This window comes from Stigmatopora argus, chromosome 20, assembly GCF_051989625.1.
Source record: "Stigmatopora argus isolate UIUO_Sarg chromosome 20, RoL_Sarg_1.0, whole genome shotgun sequence".
NCBI lineage: Eukaryota > Metazoa > Chordata > Actinopteri > Syngnathiformes > Syngnathidae > Stigmatopora > Stigmatopora argus.
In genome coordinates, this window is record NC_135406.1 from 1,987,762 (window position 1) to 2,004,773 (window position 17,012).

A 17,012-nucleotide genomic window follows, 5' to 3' on the forward strand; every position below is an offset into this window, starting at 1 on the left:
TAGCGTTCTAACAGACCTCCCGCATACTCTCGTTCCAGTTAAGCCCGCAAGAAAGAGCCTGATGAAAATTCGGAGCGATGGCCAGGAGCAAACGGCGCTGGAAAGAAAATCGAGAGACAAAAGGGATGAACTCGCCCTGATAAAATGCAGTGAGGGTGGCGGGCCTGGATTGAGAAGATCTCTAAGGCTCATTACTTCCCGCCTGGCACGCCAAATGCTGACCCGGCAACAACGCGGCCTCGCGGGGTGCCCTTCAACCTCGTCTCCTGGCAGGTGAGCAACAAAGAAATGGCTGTTAACTGGCAAATGCTTAAAAAAAACAGCAGATAGCCGCATCATTTAGCATTGCCCGCTAATGTAAATCATGTGCACTTTGAAATTATAGAACATTTTCTATATTGTATTTAAGGTCCAGTGTTTGTATTTAATCACTAAATGCTGCTAGGAAGTGGATTTTATCCCATTTTAGTGCAATTTTTGCCGTTTCGCCATTGACATCCATCGCTGTCTTTTCCTGGGAAAATCCCCCCCTGGCCCGGTTGTAATGTCTGAAAAGCTCCAGTAGTTGTATTTAATCACTAAATGCTGCTAGGAAGTGGATTTTACCCCATTTTAGTGCATTTTTTGCCGTTTCGCCATTGGATTTAAAATATCCAAAGGCCGAAAGCTGGTAAACTATAAATGAGAATCATTTACATCCGATTACAGTTTAATCATTAGCCGTGACATTATTCCGCCGCCAAATAGGAGATAAAGTAGACCCTCCCTCCGACTAGCGCGAGTAGCGTGATGGTCCGGTCTCCGACGTCCGTCCTCCGTCTGCATATTCCCGGAGTGACACAACTAGTTAGCGGGGTAATAAATCACGGCGCGGCTGCCCAATTTGGCCGGCTAATGTAATTAATAAGTGCTAAAAGCGTTTAAGTGGCCCATGATTTTCAGACGCCGCTTTGAGGTGAATTTTCTGGCGGCGGAAGACAAACACGCCCCCGGGACTGAGGGACAAATTGGAATTCAACTGCCAACGTTGCCACTCGACGGGCATGGCGAAAGATGGCCGTCCGTCCGACTGGCTCTCGTTTTCACCTCTCAAACGACCAAATTTTTCAGCACTTTACAACAGAAGCGAGTTTCCAAAGTTCAAATCGTGCATCCTGTTTTACTTTCAATCGAAGGGCAATTTAATTGAACAAAAACGTATTGATTAGCACATCTGACAAAGCGGCTGCTGGCAAATGAAGCTACCCGGCTGTCTGCCTGGATTTAAGTCCAACAACAAAGAGCAATGAACAACTCCAGACGTGGCTCTACAGGTTAAAAAAAAAAAAAAAAATCGAAGATGTCTCCGGTAATCCCGCGCCGGCTGCACCAATATTAACATTTTGGTTCTCTTCTCATCGCTAACAGCCCCAGGGAGAGGCGGCCAAGCGTATTCTATTAACAAACGGGCACGCCCAGTGCTCGCATAGTCTCGCTCTTGGTTGGTACACATCCACAAATCCCTTGGCGAAAGCTGTTTGTGTTCACCAGAGCTTGCCTGCCTGCAAAAAAGGGATGGGGGGCAGCAAATGGAGGGGTTTTGCAAAACAATTTCACCACAAAGACACTTTAGACAACATGCAAATCTTTGTGCCACACTGGAAACTTTAATTGTTTGCCTTGGAACAAACCCACTTTTTTTTAATTCATTCATTTTTCCGAACCGGTTATCTTCAAAAGGGTCGTGGGGTGTGCTGGAGCCTATCCCAGCCAACTAGGGGCACTAGGCAGGGGAGACACTCAATTGGTGGCCACCCAATCGCAAGGCACTAGCACACCGACAACCAATCATAGTTGGGTGTAATTTAGAGTGTTCAACCCGCCTCCCAAGATTGTTTTTTACAAGGAGAAAACCCACACAGGAAAATCCAAATCTGAGATCGAACCCTGGATCGCAGAACGGCTAGGCCGACGGGTTAAATACTATTTTTTTTGTATCTGCATGCAAATGTGTTTTAGGGCTGGGCAATGATTGCACTAATTGTGATTCATCACGTGGGATTAACTGTATTTAATCCCATTGGCATTGAATGACAAAAGGCGCATTTCTCGAATGCTATCGTAGCTCCGAGCGCTAGCTAGTTTAGTCTCTGCGGAGTGGTGACATCATCTATAAGCGTAAGCCGTCAAGAGAAAGCCGAGGTTTTTGTGTCGTCCCATTTCCAAAGTGATCAAATTCACCATGGCAGTCGCAATGAAGTAGACTACAGCAAGTGGAGTTGGTGACAAGAAAAGTGTCAAATCACCCGAAACGTTTGCTTTGCTTCTCTTGCAGACCTTCTCCGCCACATTTCGGCAATCAAATCACCAGCGGACTGCGGGGAGCGCTTTCTAGCATGATGGAAATTGGATGCATAGTTAATTTCACAGCGGGAAGATGTTGTCGCCGGGGGCTTTTTGCCCAGCAGGTAAGTGAAACACGACTGACACTCGCTCTGGGGGGGTGGAGCTCTGCCCTTACAGGATGGGGGGGGGGGGGGGGGGGTTGTCCAATAGCCCAACCCGTCAAAAGCCGGAGTACTTGCAACGACTCAGATTTGCTTCTGCTTTAGTCGTGCGCGAGACGTCTACTTTTAGCCGCAAAGTTACATTTCTGAGTCGAGGCGTCCAAAAGTAAGATCCCTCATTGCAGGAGAAATGCCTATGAAAACAGAGACAACACTGTCCCCTGTGGGTTTAGATGACTATTGCATGCTGCAGTAATTGAACTCTGAGAAAAAACAATGTTCTGGATTTTAAAAATATGGACAAAATCGTTGATAGGTTCACCAATAGGTATTTCCAAATGCACCTTGTAATGCAAAAGAGACAGGACGATCATCTTTGGTTTTTCTTGCAAGAGAGAATCGATCCACACGCGTCTCCGGTCAAGATCATTCAGATGATTCGATATCTCTCTTGCTAAATTATTCCGTAAGATTCACAACATTCATCTCAGTTCGCAAAACAATTGTTGAAAGTTTTCCGGATCCCAAGGGAACGATGTTTCGGTGTGAACAATTGTTTTGAGAAGTCCAAATAACAGGGGAGTGACCTTCCCGTTGTTTATCACGGTTGAAAGCAGATGTACTGAAAATGACTTTTTTAATGTTAATAAGCTTCATTGCAAGCACATATATATAATGATTATATTTCAAGCAAAGTTATAATAATGATAACCCTAACAATCGTCGTTTCTTTGAATTTTCCGTTCCTATTTCGTTGCTTACTTGCAAGAAATGGGAATTTGAGGGTGTTTATAGTCTGAATAGTTTGCCTTATTCTCGTCGTGGGAGTTTATATTGTCTTGTTTATCAAAAATAAGTGAATAACAAATAGGCTATCTGATAAAATTAGCGTTGCTGTCTACTGGGGAGAGAATACCTAGCGAGACAGGTAGTTCCTAGACCTAGAACGAAGCGTTCCCCAAAAGCTGAGCTTCACGCCATACTTGGCCACCGAGCCCTACGTAGTAGCCATTTTTTCCTCGGGCCCGATTCCCCTAAAAAGCCTGATTTGAAGCAAAATAGTCTAAGAGGAAAGTGGACGAGGCGATAATGGGAAGCTCTGACAGCGTTTGAAAGAAGCCCGGCTTCTGATCACGTAAATGGAGCTCGTTGAAAAGCAGCTCGTTGCATTTATGTAGAATACCATGTCACTGTCAGCGCGGCCATTAGAGCGGAACGGAAGGAGTGCAACGCGCTCGCCAAATGGTGCAGATAAATTAGAGTTCCATCAAGCTGACAGACCTCTCAGCGGCTTTTCTCAAACATGTCATCTGCTATGATTTGATTGTTTTTGGGTGGCCAATAATATGGCTTTTATTTAGCCCACCTGCAGATCCCCAGCAGGCTGTCTTTCAGCAAATTGCCACCCGCGGAGGAATTGGACTACCTCGACGCAACCTCGGCGGGCTTCGATACGTGTTTCGTGGAAAAGTTTGCAGACAAATTGATGTACATTGGTACCTCGACATACGATCGTAATCCGTTCTGAGACTGAGATCGTATGTCGAGCTTTTCGTAACTCGAGCGAACGTTTCCCATTGAAATGAATTGAAAACAAATGAATGGGTTCCAACCCTCTGAAAAAACACCAAAAACAGGATATTGGATTGGAAAAAATGTTTTATTTCTTCTAATTCACCATCTATTAACAAAGTAACACATAACTAGTGGTTTAATAGTAATAAAATGTGTTTAATAGATGTAAAATTAGGCGCATTTCGCGTAGGGGAGAGACAACGACACAGACGGAGGCGGAGGAGGGGGGCTGTTCGGGGGCACTTTATCCACGGCACCGGTAAACGAACAAAAAATTTAAATTAACTTGGATAAATATATACAGACACACTCAAACATACGTTTAATGTAACTTTACACAAAACTGAATTCTAATTTTGTCTTTTGTTACCTTAGTTTTCCGGGTTAGCGGTTTGCCACGCCTCCACCCTCACCTTCGCTATCGATGGACTGTTTGCTGTTGTATATCCTTCAAAATATTCCGAAAATGATGCACACAAATTTCCTCACAATAGGATAACGCACGACCACTTGCCAACGAGAAATAGTCTTTAAAGAACGATCGCGGGAGCTCCTTTCCTTAGAAAGAATAACAGGCAAGTGGTCGTGCGTTATCCTATTGTGAGGACATTTGTGTGCATCGTTTTCGGAATATTTTGAAGGGAATACAACAGCAAACAGCCCATCGATAGCGAACGTGAGGGTGGAGGCGTGGCAAACAGCTAACCCGCCCAGAACGAAGCTAAAAATTTTTTTAAAAAAATTAGAATTCAGTTTTGTGTAAAATTACATTAAACGTATGTTTGAGGGTATCTGTATATATTAATCCAAGTTATTTTAAATTTGTTTGTTCGGTTACGAGTGCGTTGCCATGGATAAAGTCCCCCCGAACCCCCCCCGCCTGCTTCTATGTCTGTCTGTGTATCCTCTGCGCCTAATTGCGTCTAATTTTACTTCTATTAAACACATTTATTACTATTAAACCACTAGTTATGCGTTACTTTCTTAATAGATGGTGAATTAGAAGAAATTAAAAAAAAATTCCAATCCAATTTCCTGTTTTTGGTGTTTTTTCAGAGGGTTGGAACAAACTAATTTGTTTTTAGTTCATTTCAATGGGAAACGTTCGCTCGAGTTACGAAAAGCTCGACATACGATCTCAGTCCCGGAACGGATTACGATCGTATGTCGAGGTACCACTGTATATATTTTTAGTAAAAACACCCGTAAACAGCAATAAATCATTCTTGGGTGGTTTACCGTAAAAAATAATTCAGTCATTGGGAAATAGAGTCCTAAAATTTGATCCGCAAGTTGCCATTGCGCTGACCTCTCGCCATATGGAAAAAAAATAGAATAGAAAATATGAGTGCATCTTATTATGAGGCTTTACAGCCACTGTTTACCAGCTGCTTTAACGCAGTGCGCCCTTAATTGCATTCATTATCTAAAGCTGCAGGTCTGGGCCAAGGTTACGGGGGGAAAAAAATGGAGGATTTCAGTTATCTCTTGTTTACTGCCAAAAAGAATACATATTTATCTTAAGACTAACTGCCAGTCATCCTGGTGATAAGTAATGAGCGCAGCACATATTGTCCAAAAATAATGAGAAATGGGAGGGAAGTGAATGAACTCATTTAAATGTGTCCATCACCCGTGGGAGTCCAAGCCATTTGAAGTGGGAAGGCTGACAGCCACAGATGTCTCTATGCAGAGGGCAGATGGGGGGAGCTTGTTTGTAGTATTTGTCGGGGATGTCGGCTGCCCGCTGCCAACGATTAAAGGGCCGGATGGTAAAAAAGCTGTCGCGACTGTTCGTTTTCCTTTTCATCGCAAATGCGTACCTGGAAGAATCGGGCAGGTGTATGTTGTTGAAAAGCTCTCGGGGTCTAGCTTATATTTATTAGCCGCGTTTATAACTGCAACTTATTCAGTGCTTCAGTTTTTTTTTTCACCTTCTTGATGCGCGACGGAAAAAATGGCATTCGTGTTATTGGATTGCCACCCAGTTGATTTTGAAGTCCTTTGATATGACAGCAAGGACAGGGAAGGAGGGCAGGCAGGGTGCTTATCAGACAGGAAGAATGACATTTTCCATTAAGACGTCTGCTGGAATCCGAGACTCCCCGCCCTCACGAGAGCTTATCGATACGGATTGCGCCACCTTTTAAAAGGTCCAAATCGATCCCGGATTCCCTCAAGGGCAAGCATGGCAGCCGTTACTTTTTCGGCGTGCTTGACCCGGGCTTCCGAACACTCTTTATAGGACGTGATCTCGGTACGCCCCAGAACAGACGGTACTCGGACGTTTGGTCGCCCGGACGTTTGACAACATGACAGAGAGTTTACTGTTGAAACCAGCTCTCAAAATTATATTCATGAGAGAGAGTTTAATATCTAAATATCTACTGTTGAAACCAGCTCTCAAAATTAGATTCACCCGGGCGACCAAACGTCCGGCGACCAAACGTCCGGCGACCAAACGCCCGGTCATGGAACAGACATGATTTGACCTGAAATCAACAGAAACGAGCTTATTAACATCCAATTCATTTCAAAGTGGGTGTAAATGCTCACGATCCAGTCAGTTTGATGTCCAAATCATTTGGATAGCGAGGTACGGGGGTCCAAATTCACTCGCCCCCAAAACGATTCGACACCAATAGCGGTGAATAACCAAATTATCTAATGTCAATTCAGTGGAAGGCAATGTTATGTTCTAGATTGATGTTTTCCCGGAATTACCTGATCACAACTTAAAGTTTTTACGTCAAAGGCCAAAAGCCGCCTCCGTGTAATTTAAGTGCGCGTAAAAGCCGATCGTTTAAGGCCTACTCCAAATCACAGGCTCCGGTTTATCTTTACGAGTTAAATGGGCTTCTCCCTTCCAAGGCACCAACTTCAATTATTCATAGATATTAAAGTTTAAAATGTACTAGGGTTCCTCTAAGTATGCCGCCTTTAAAATAAAGGTCGTTACCCATTGATGATGTTAGCTTAACTGTTCCGGGCGACATGAAAATGTATTTTATGTTGGGCATACTGAAGAACACTTGCTGTATATTTAGCAAATGAAAGTATATACTTGACTAATATGATTATTTTTAGCTCACTTCCTGGGTAAGGCCTTGGCTGCCTTTTACGACTTTTACAGCCATTTTTTACTCTAACACAACTACCATATTTTCTCACATGCCGTATTTATCGCTAAAAAATGATGACTGAATCAAGGGTACGACTTATATGCGCACAAATTCGACCTGAGATGCACGAAACTGCAATGTGACAAAGACAAAATGACATTACGCAAAACAATGCAGGCGATATGGTCATTTATTTCAAAATAGAGAAAATATAAACAGATCAAATGCTTGGCAAAATGTATTTTGTCTTTAAACAAGATTGTTTTTTGGTTGTTTTATAAAACTAAGAAAATAATTATATAGATTGACGTTTCATTTTAGAGAACTATACGTATGTGATACCATTCCAAGTGAAATATTCTGTTCATGTCACCAAAAAAAAACAAAAAATCCAGTTTCAATACGTTTGATCTGAAAATCACTCAACAAATTTATCTATCTATAATCTATTTGACGAATGAAATTCAAGAAAAAAATAAACCGTACCTCGCATAAAATGTATAAAAAACTCACTTGTGCCTGCCATCTTACCTAGGGATGACAAACTAGACCACTATGAACACACTTCCTGGTTGTACTGCCCACCTGACTTCCTATCTGAGTTTTTCTACGTGCAAGCCACACCCTTTCGGAATGAGCAATCCAGCAGATGATCCTTTCGATTCATATCGTATCTCAGAAATACCAGGTGAGATGATTTTTCTTAAGATTTTCCCTTCAAAGTAACACATTTGTACTCCCTATGGAGGTGAAAATTGTGAATCAGGGGGTGTCTTATACTTGGAAATTGTAAAATTCAACGATTTTAAGGCAATTTCATGGTACGGCTTATATGCGAGAAAATACGGTACTGCGCCGTCTGACAGATAGCACGGACAAACAGTTAATAACTGAATCCAACCCCCAAAAAAGTTTGTGAACCTAAACACATTTTGACAGACTCTGACAACCATTTGTGCGATGGTCCATTTCTGGCTGTGAGGTGCTCACGCCAGCCTCGGGCATGCTATTAAATCTCCGGCACCTGGGTACGCCAAGTTCTGGCTAATATTGGAATGTTTCCTATTATTACTTTTAAAAAAGGAAAAAAAAACGGAGCAGACGTTGAGTCACCGTCCCACACAATGGCTTTTGTGGCTGTCCCTGCCCACGTTTCCTGTTTTAATTAGCTCCCATTTTTGGACTTTGGAGAGCCATGTCTTTTCATCTATAGACCCATCCCAAAGAATGGGAACTAATAGCGTTCCTTTTAGCGCGCTTGGCTTGCCCATTTGATTGCTTATCTCTTTTATTAGCTTGATGCTATTACTGGCACTCGACTTCCATTATCCGATTTTTATGCCGCCGAATTATTCGCGCGGGAGAGTTCATCTTGTGGCGTTGTTTATGCATGATTGATTTGTGGGCCCACCGTCGCAGGGCTCGGGACTCTGACAAGGTGACTTGATGACGGAAGGAAGGGCTTTAAGCCGTCGACACCCGTTAACGGTGCCGGCAGTCCAATCCGTTGGAAGCAGGAGTCCCGCTTTTCGCTAGCGATAAACTCGTTTGCATCGTGGCTAGAGGAAGAACGTATTCTTTCTTTTCAATCGCTGCTGCGTTTTCCTGGTTTGCGGCTAAATACGGAGCTGGCCTTGCGATTCGTCGGCGTCCAAAAGTGCATTTGACAGCGCCGAAGAGGTGGCGGGATTAAAGAAGTGGCTCCTGTGGTCGGCTCTCACCTTCAGCGTTCCGTCTCCAGTCGGTCGGTGGGAATGAGAGCGTTCCATCATGCCACGCCGGCTGGGGCGACGGGCCGCAAAGAGCGATGGGGTGTCACCGCCGCGGTTTTCGGGCACGCGAGCAAAGGCAACAGACTCACCTTGCGGCCGCCACGACGCTCCAGACCAGGGGTGGCGAGCTTAGTTAGGTTTGGGGGCCCACATGAATGGCAACTGGATCTCATGTGAGCCGGACCTGTTTCATTTTGGCCCGAAAAGTGAACTCTTTACAAACGTTCAACAGTGTTTTCTTGTATTTTGGCCACTGACCTCAAATCGGGTTGCCCTGTCATGGACCATTTTCATTTTTCCTGATTTTCAATTGCATTGAGTTCCCGGACTATTGACGGGCCCCTGTCTAGACTTTTATGACATCAGTTCTGACAGTGGCACCCTTAGGCCTTATTTCCTGTATTTTTGTGGGTGTTCATTCGAACACCTGTGTGGGAGGGTGGTTTTTTACCGTTTTTATTTGAGGGTGCCACTTTAGTATCTTTTGCTTCCCCTATGTTGTCCCGTAGTCCAGGTTTTGGTGGACTTTGTTGTTAATAAATCATCATTGAAGGCTACTTGCAAATGTGTGTCTGGCTCATCATTGACTGAATCTTTCTGCTGTGGTAGTTGCGACTCCCTGGTATATCTTACCATCAGGGGGAGTCGTAACACCGGGGGTGGCGAACTTAATTGAGTTTAGGGGCCCACATGAATGGCAACTGGATCTCATGTGAGCCGGACCAGTTTAATTTTGGCCCGAAAAGTCAACTCTTGACAAACGTTCAACAGTCTGTCCTTGTATTTTGGCCACTGACCTCAAATCCGGTTGCCTTGTCATGGACCATTTTCATTTTTCCTGATTTTCAATTGCATTGAGTTCCCGGACTATTGACTGGCCCCGATCGCTACAGAACCTCCCGCCCCGAATAGATCCACGGCCATTAGGCCTGACTAGTCATGCCCGTATATTTCGCACAAAACAACCTTTGGTGATTAGAAAGATCGTGATTGGAAGTCAAGCAGTGGCGCACTCTGGCGATTCCTTAAATGTGAACGGTGTAGTTCTTTCACTTTTGCCCCCAAACAGTTGTGCTGAAATTCGACGGCAAATTTTTATTTTACGGACCGTCGGCTCTGTGATACGGAGCAAATGAATGTGGCGACAAACAAATCTATCAAATCCTGCATCAAATAAGCCCGCGCTGCGCGGTGACTTAAGGACACGAGCAGGGAGGGCTAAGAAAGCTATTGGGGGCTGGGCTTCATAATCGTAATGCAATCTGTCATCAATAACTGTAAATTTTTGGGCAAACGTGCTGACGCAGCCAAAAAAGTTGAAGTGAGCGCACAACGGAGGTTTTCCCTCTCCCTTTTACCTACTCGCATTAAGATTAGATTGCACGTACTTTATGATCTGCGTACTATACATCACGGCTACAGTGGCAGGAATTGGACGGGCGAGGTCATCGGGAGAAGTGCCCCGGTGACGTTTGATTTGATTAGACGGGAGTCCTTGCGCCCTAAAGAAGGCCAATGGAGACTGTCAGGAGTCGTTCTTTTTCTCCAGTCTTGGTGCTAAATCGCATCTGCGGCACATCAATGGATGCGGAAAACTCATTAAACGCAATCTCCCGTTTCTTGGATGGAACTGAAATTGGGTTCGATCTGGATTCAAATTCACTTCTTTATCTTCACGACAATCGCTAACCCGAACCAGGTCTGACTCATAACCAACTCCTCATAGGCAGCGGGACCAAATCCAGTGTTGGAAGATAAAATATTGGAATGATTTTCTCAGCAAAACACACTTTAATCATTTAGATTTCCATTATCGCCGCTTCCTGGGCTCATTACTCAACCTTGTTCCCTTGACTGCAGAGCTGCTGGCCAAATTTTCAACCTCCACGGAGCTCCATTTTTAGCCTTTGGAACCCGTTCGGCGCCAGTGACAGTGCTAGACGTCCAATCAAAAAATAAAACAAAGTATATATAAATATTTAGGGTTAGAAAGAAAAAGAAGTCCAGCAATTTCAGCAAGTCCAGGCGAGATTAAATGGAAAATGGAAATAGCGAGACTCAATTGAGTACGGTAAAAGAAGAGCGGTCTTATATTGTATCACCGTGTGACTAAAGCAATTTCACCTAAGCGGGACAGCGCGAACGGGATCTCGAAACCGGCTGTCAGTCACACAAACCTGCGCCTGGAGACTGAGAGAGAGCGAGCGTCCAATTCCCTCCCGCTTCAGCGACTTTGGCAAGCGCCAAAAATAAACACGAAACGCCGTCGTTCCAGTGAAGCAGAGTCAGCATGCCCATGTCGGAAATAGAGATGAAAAACATAGAATTTCAGATGAACACTTTCTCGGGTGCAGGTGTCCAACTCGCAGCCCGGGGGCCAGATTTTGACCGCCTCCTCATTTTGTCTCGCCCTAATTTGGGTTTTTCCTCAAAGAAATCTCAGAAGATGTACTGCCGTTTCAGAAACAAACCAAAAAACATAAATACTAATTTCCCTCCTTTTGTGTGTTTTTTTGGATTGGATTGGATAACTTTTATTCGTCCCATATTCGGGAAATTTCGTTGTCACAGTAGCAAGAGGCTGAGGATGCAGAAATAGAAAAGGCATTTTAGACATAAATAGGTAGGTAATAAGTAAGTTATACATAAATATAAAAATAAATGTGTTGCCGAAATATATATATGTGTGTATATGTGTATATATGTATGTGTGTATATGTGTATATATGTATGTATATATATACATACATATATATACACATTTATACACACATACATATATACATATATATATATATATATATATATATATATATATGTGTGTATATGTATATATGTGTGTATATGTATATATGTGTGTATGTATATATGTGTGTATATGTATGTGTGTATATATATGTGTGTATATATGTATATATGTGTGTGTATATATATGTATATATACATATATACATACACAGATGTACATGCATGCATACGGTAGGTCTTAACACTCAGCCATTTGTTTTGTTAAAGAGCCTGACAACTGATGGGAGGGTGCAGCAGTCTTTTGCTGAAAGAGCTTTGGAGGGACTCCACAGACTCATGCAGGGGGTGAGAGGTGCTGTCCATGATGTACATGCATGCATACGGTAGGTCTTAACACTCAGCCATTTGTTTTGTTAAAGAGCCTGTCAACTGATGGGAGGGTGCAGCAGTCTATTGCTGAAAGAGCTTTGCAGGGACTCCACAGACTCATGCAGGGGCTGAGAGGTGCTGTCCATGATGGACATCATCCATTACAAATGAAAATTAAATTTAGAAAAGACCGTTTTGAGATGAACAGTGTCTCTAAATTATTCACTGACTATCAGAATAGTTTCTTTTTCAATAGAAAGCTAAGCTAAATGGAACGGCAAAGAAAATTTACCATTTCAAAACATTCATTCCAACCTAAAAAAGCTCCAAAAATATATTTTGGACAATTTCGAGGTCACTCATGTTTCTAAATGACTTTCCGCATACATAGCCACGCAACCGTGGCGTTTTCCATACAGCCGTTCCCTGCTGCTAATTATGCTAATCTACCATTTTTTATCCCCCTTTGCCACCTTTTTTTACCTTTGCCGACCAGCGCACCTGCTTCATCCAGCTGTCAATTACCGCGCCCAATTACAAAGTGGCACACAATTAGGGTCCGCCTTCCGAGCCGGCCCACGCCGGTAATGAGTTTCCTCAGTCGTTGATCAAAGTCACCATCGCACTCTGCGGCCCGCACTTTACCAATTATTTTTTTTTGCTCCCCTGCGCTGCCATTTTGACCCCTCTTGAGTCGGCTTCTATATTTATATGCTAAAGCATCAGCATTTTCCACCCGAGGGGAGGGAAAAAAAGGATAATCCTATTTCACTGTTATGCCTTGACAATTTTTGACAGAAGGGTGCAAACACGCCGGCTCGCTCACTGCTCGTAATTCTCAGCCCGTCTTTTCACGATTTCCCATCACTGTTAGTTCGCGTCCAAGTCGGAATGCTGTCAGTTTTTGGAGGATAACCGAGGTCATCCGCCGTCTTACTAGCGGATGATGGGATGAAAATACGAGCGCTCGGAATGGAGGCGACACTCCTGCTTATTTTATTTAACTCGGTAATTACCGACCGCCGAAGGAATCGAATGTTTTCTCAAAATTGGCGATCTCTTTTGGGGCAAATGGTAAATAGAAAATGTCAATAAACAATAACAATTCCTGTCTTTTTGGAGTATAATACATTTTAGTTTAGTTTGGGTCTGAGACCATTTTAGATATAATATTTGGATTTTTTTTATATATGGATTAAAATAACTGGATTAAAAGTCCTGAATATTCAGTTTTTTATAGATCTAAAACAATGTTTATTTTAGCTTTTTTTGATATTTTTAGATTTTACAAAATGATTTTTGAACTGAAAACAGAAAAAATGGATTAAAAAATTACAATTATTGATTTAAAAGGGAGAAAATCAGGAAATGTAATATACATCTATACTCTTCGTTTTAATTTGATCCTAAAACAGAAAGTTGGCACTCATGATTGACTTTCCCGGGCCACACCAAATGATGCGGCGGGCCAGATTTGGTCCCCCGGGCCGCCACTTTGACACATGTGGTCTATAGTTTTTCAAAAACTACAAATGTGTTACTTTGCCTGTTGCCTATTTTATCAATTGTTCCATATTTACTATCACTTTAACATATGATATTTGTATGACATATGATCCTTTTCATTGTGCGTCCTTTGGCTAGGGCGACTTATTCTCCGATCTGACCTTCCCTCAGAAAAACAGGCGAATTAGATTTGAGCGAAAAGCCGGATCTGGCCAATCTGTCTGCACGCTACGCCAACATAAAGGAGGCTTTCCTACGTGAAGGCGGGGCAAATACGTGGAAGTCAATCAGGCAGGAAGACCGGCCATAATTCCTCTGAGCGATGCCAGCTTCTAATGGCCTCTCGTAATCAAGCACCCCCATTACGCACGGCGTAGGGCCCTTTTTCAGAAACGTCCTTTCCCCGCGCGCCAAGTGCACTCGCGAGGACGCGGGCGCTTCATTAGCTTTTACGCGCGGCGCTCGGTGTTTGCCGCAAGACTCGCCCGGTATCCACGGCGGAAGTGGTCCCCGAAGAGCCCTCGACAGCCGCCATTAGCGAGTTGGCGACGGCTCTTCTCGTCTTGTCGCTAGAACCGCATGACGGGAAGAGAATTTGTTTGCTTGGGAAGGACTGGCGACGACATGGGGTTGGATTTCCGAAGGGCCAGACGGCACGCGACGTCCTCCGCATGGCGAGTGACATTAGATGAGCGAGACAGATGCTCGGGTCGCGGCAGCTCATTAGTTAAGGCCGCAGAGATTGACTACGCTGCCATCTGCCAGCTCAAATCCTCCTACCTGCTTCCCAACGATGTCGTTTTAAGCAAACAAAAGACCAACGGGCTCACTCCATGTACTATTTTTTACTAACTTTAGTTCTTTTGCTTACTTCCACTACACCCCATTGACTTGACTTCTTTAGCGGTACTTCTCCTGCCGCAACCCATACTCTGTCTTGTCTCTAGGGCCGAAACTCTTTGGCTGCCATTGAAGACCTTGGACATCCGATCCATTTTGGGCCCATTCATGTGAAACGCTTGCATTTTCCAGTATTTTAGCCGACCAGGTTAAGGACGCCGACTTTGCAGTCGGCTTTGACATCCAGACGCCGGAGCTCCTACGCACCTGCCCACCATTGAGTTGAGGTAAACCCTGCGCCGTTAATAAACCACGTCACGTTTAGCAATTTGTTTACCCTTGTCACGACGAGCCGGCTGGCCTTATTTTGCCTCTTTCCAGAGATTTATTCCAAATCCGGAATCCTCCTAGTCCGAGTTACCCGCCGACGAGTCGGATAGCGATCAAAGCCGAGCCGGCGATACGTCACGGTGCCTCGCTTACACGCCCGCTAAAGGTGCCACCATTTTGTTTGTATACGCAGCAGGTGTGTATTTGCGAGCGTGAAGCACAAGTCGTATCCGAGGGATTAATCCGATCCATTATCTGGCAGGGCTCAGGGCAGCCCAATCGATGGCGTGCTCGGCGGCTGCTGATGAACTTCCCAGTGTGACCAGGTGTATCACTCAAAGCTGTCAGAGGGCACCTCTGCACTCTCCCCGACTGGCGTGGCATGGTCATCTTTCAGGGCCGTTGACGGCGCCGGACGTCCGATCCATTTTCTACGGAAAGGGTGAGCGAACGGACCTCTAAGCAGACTTTAAAGCCGTCAGAACGCTAAAAGGGTTGTTCGTTCGTGGTCATTTTGGCGGACAAAATCAGCATAGGGAAAAAAACTGCAGTTGTTTTTGCCCATTTTTGTCTTTTTAAGTCACCTCTACACCGTAAAACAATTTAAGGTGGCACGGCCGGTCCACTAGTCATCATAGACCATTAAAATGGGTGATCTTGTGTTGCCATGGCAACAACAGAGCCGCTCTTTGCCTCATTACGAGCCACTTCACACAGTATAGATGTTTTTTTTTCCCCAGGCCAATTGGTTTTTGTTCAAATTGATTTTTTTTTTAAAATAAGTTTTCAATCATAGTACTTTGACTCGCAAGTGTAATTTGTTCAATTACCAAGCTGAGAATTCATTGTACTCTGATATTAAGTCAATCATTTCCTATTGAAATTTGATTCTAGATTGCCTTCTTTCATCATTGGCAATAGAAAATGGACATTCTTCAAATAAATGGTGAAAACAAAAATTGAACCAATTGAAATTTGGTTCTAGATTGCCTTCTTTCATCATTGGCAGTAGAAAATGGACATTCTTCAATTCTTCAAATAAATGGTGAAAACAAAAATTTAACCAAACTATATGATGGTTGGTTTCAGAAATGTCATAATTTACTGTCAAAAATGTAAAAACAGTCTGCCTACTTCAATTTCTTGACACTTTTAATTCAATTTTGTTAAACGGTGCGAAAAACCTGGAAACCAAAGCTAGCCCAACATATGCTAAATAGTGTTGTCAAACAAACAAAAAATTGTCAAGGAGCACGCTCCATGAAACAATGTAATTGTGTGACATTATCCCGAATGCGATAACTTCAGGGCAAATTATGAATGCTGCGTCAACTCGAGCGCAAGCCGCCATGACACGGAGCAAAGGGTGGCGTCCGAATCCTTCAAGCTGAAGAAATGAAAGGAATGATGGCGGCGGCGGCGGTGGGGAAGGGGATCAAAATGGCAGGGCGGTTATGAGATGCCTTTTCAAGATGCCGCCGTTTCGGCCGCCGCGCCAGTCAATCACGATTACAATAGCTGGGGAGAGAGACGAGAGCGCCGGCCCAGAAAGAGCACCGGCGATAATTACAATGCGAGGGACAAGATAATGGGAAGGCGCCGCGCCGCGTCTTGTCGCTCCAATCGCTTTGCGCGTCGTCACCGCCGCCCGTGACAACCGGCAATCACGGCTCACGGTGACGGGAAGCAAAATGAATTCATGTGAGCTGCACGCGTGAGAGGGACAAAGGATGATTCACTCAGCGGCGATACAACGTGAACCAGACTCAAAACATTTGGAGTAAATATCCCAAACGTGTTTTGAGTCATTTCCATTCAGGTCCGGCCCCAAGGACCAATCGTTCTATCCCCGGCGTACGCTTGAAAAATGGAATCCTTTCCCATTTCCCTCTTAGTTATTGCTAATTCAATAACAGAAGGTGGGCCTTAATTGTTTTGTTTTCCCAGTATGAGTTTATTGAACAAAGTTGCAAAAGTTGCGCCTTGTTTATGTGCAGTGTGATTTGAATGGTCCTCATTATTCCGTAAAAGTAACCAAATACGCTGATTCTTTATAACCTGTTCCTTGATGTTGACCTTTGACTTACTTGAAAAGTCGGAGAAAGAAAGCCCGAAGAAATTGGGCTTCACCAAACATGAGTAACTGCTGCAATCTTGTGGCAAATTTCAGCCATTGCACCCCGTCAGGATTTGTTATTATTTCTCATGTACCAGCAACTCTATCTTAGCCCTGCGATTAATTGTACCAGGTGTCAAAGGTAAGG

At 43.9% G+C, this 17,012-nt stretch overlaps 1 long non-coding RNA gene across 1 annotated transcript; it reads left to right on the plus strand.

Annotated features, from left to right (window-relative positions):
- Positions 1 to 41: 41 nt before the first annotated feature.
- Positions 42 to 15,680, plus strand: LOC144065838 (uncharacterized). The gene is made up of 6 exons (XR_013297340.1): positions 42 to 273; positions 2,315 to 2,447; positions 7,719 to 7,871; positions 14,526 to 14,705; positions 14,800 to 14,944; positions 15,011 to 15,680. It is a non-coding gene; the product is annotated as an uncharacterized LOC144065838 (long non-coding RNA).
- The last annotated feature ends 1,332 nt before the right edge of the window (positions 15,681 to 17,012 follow it).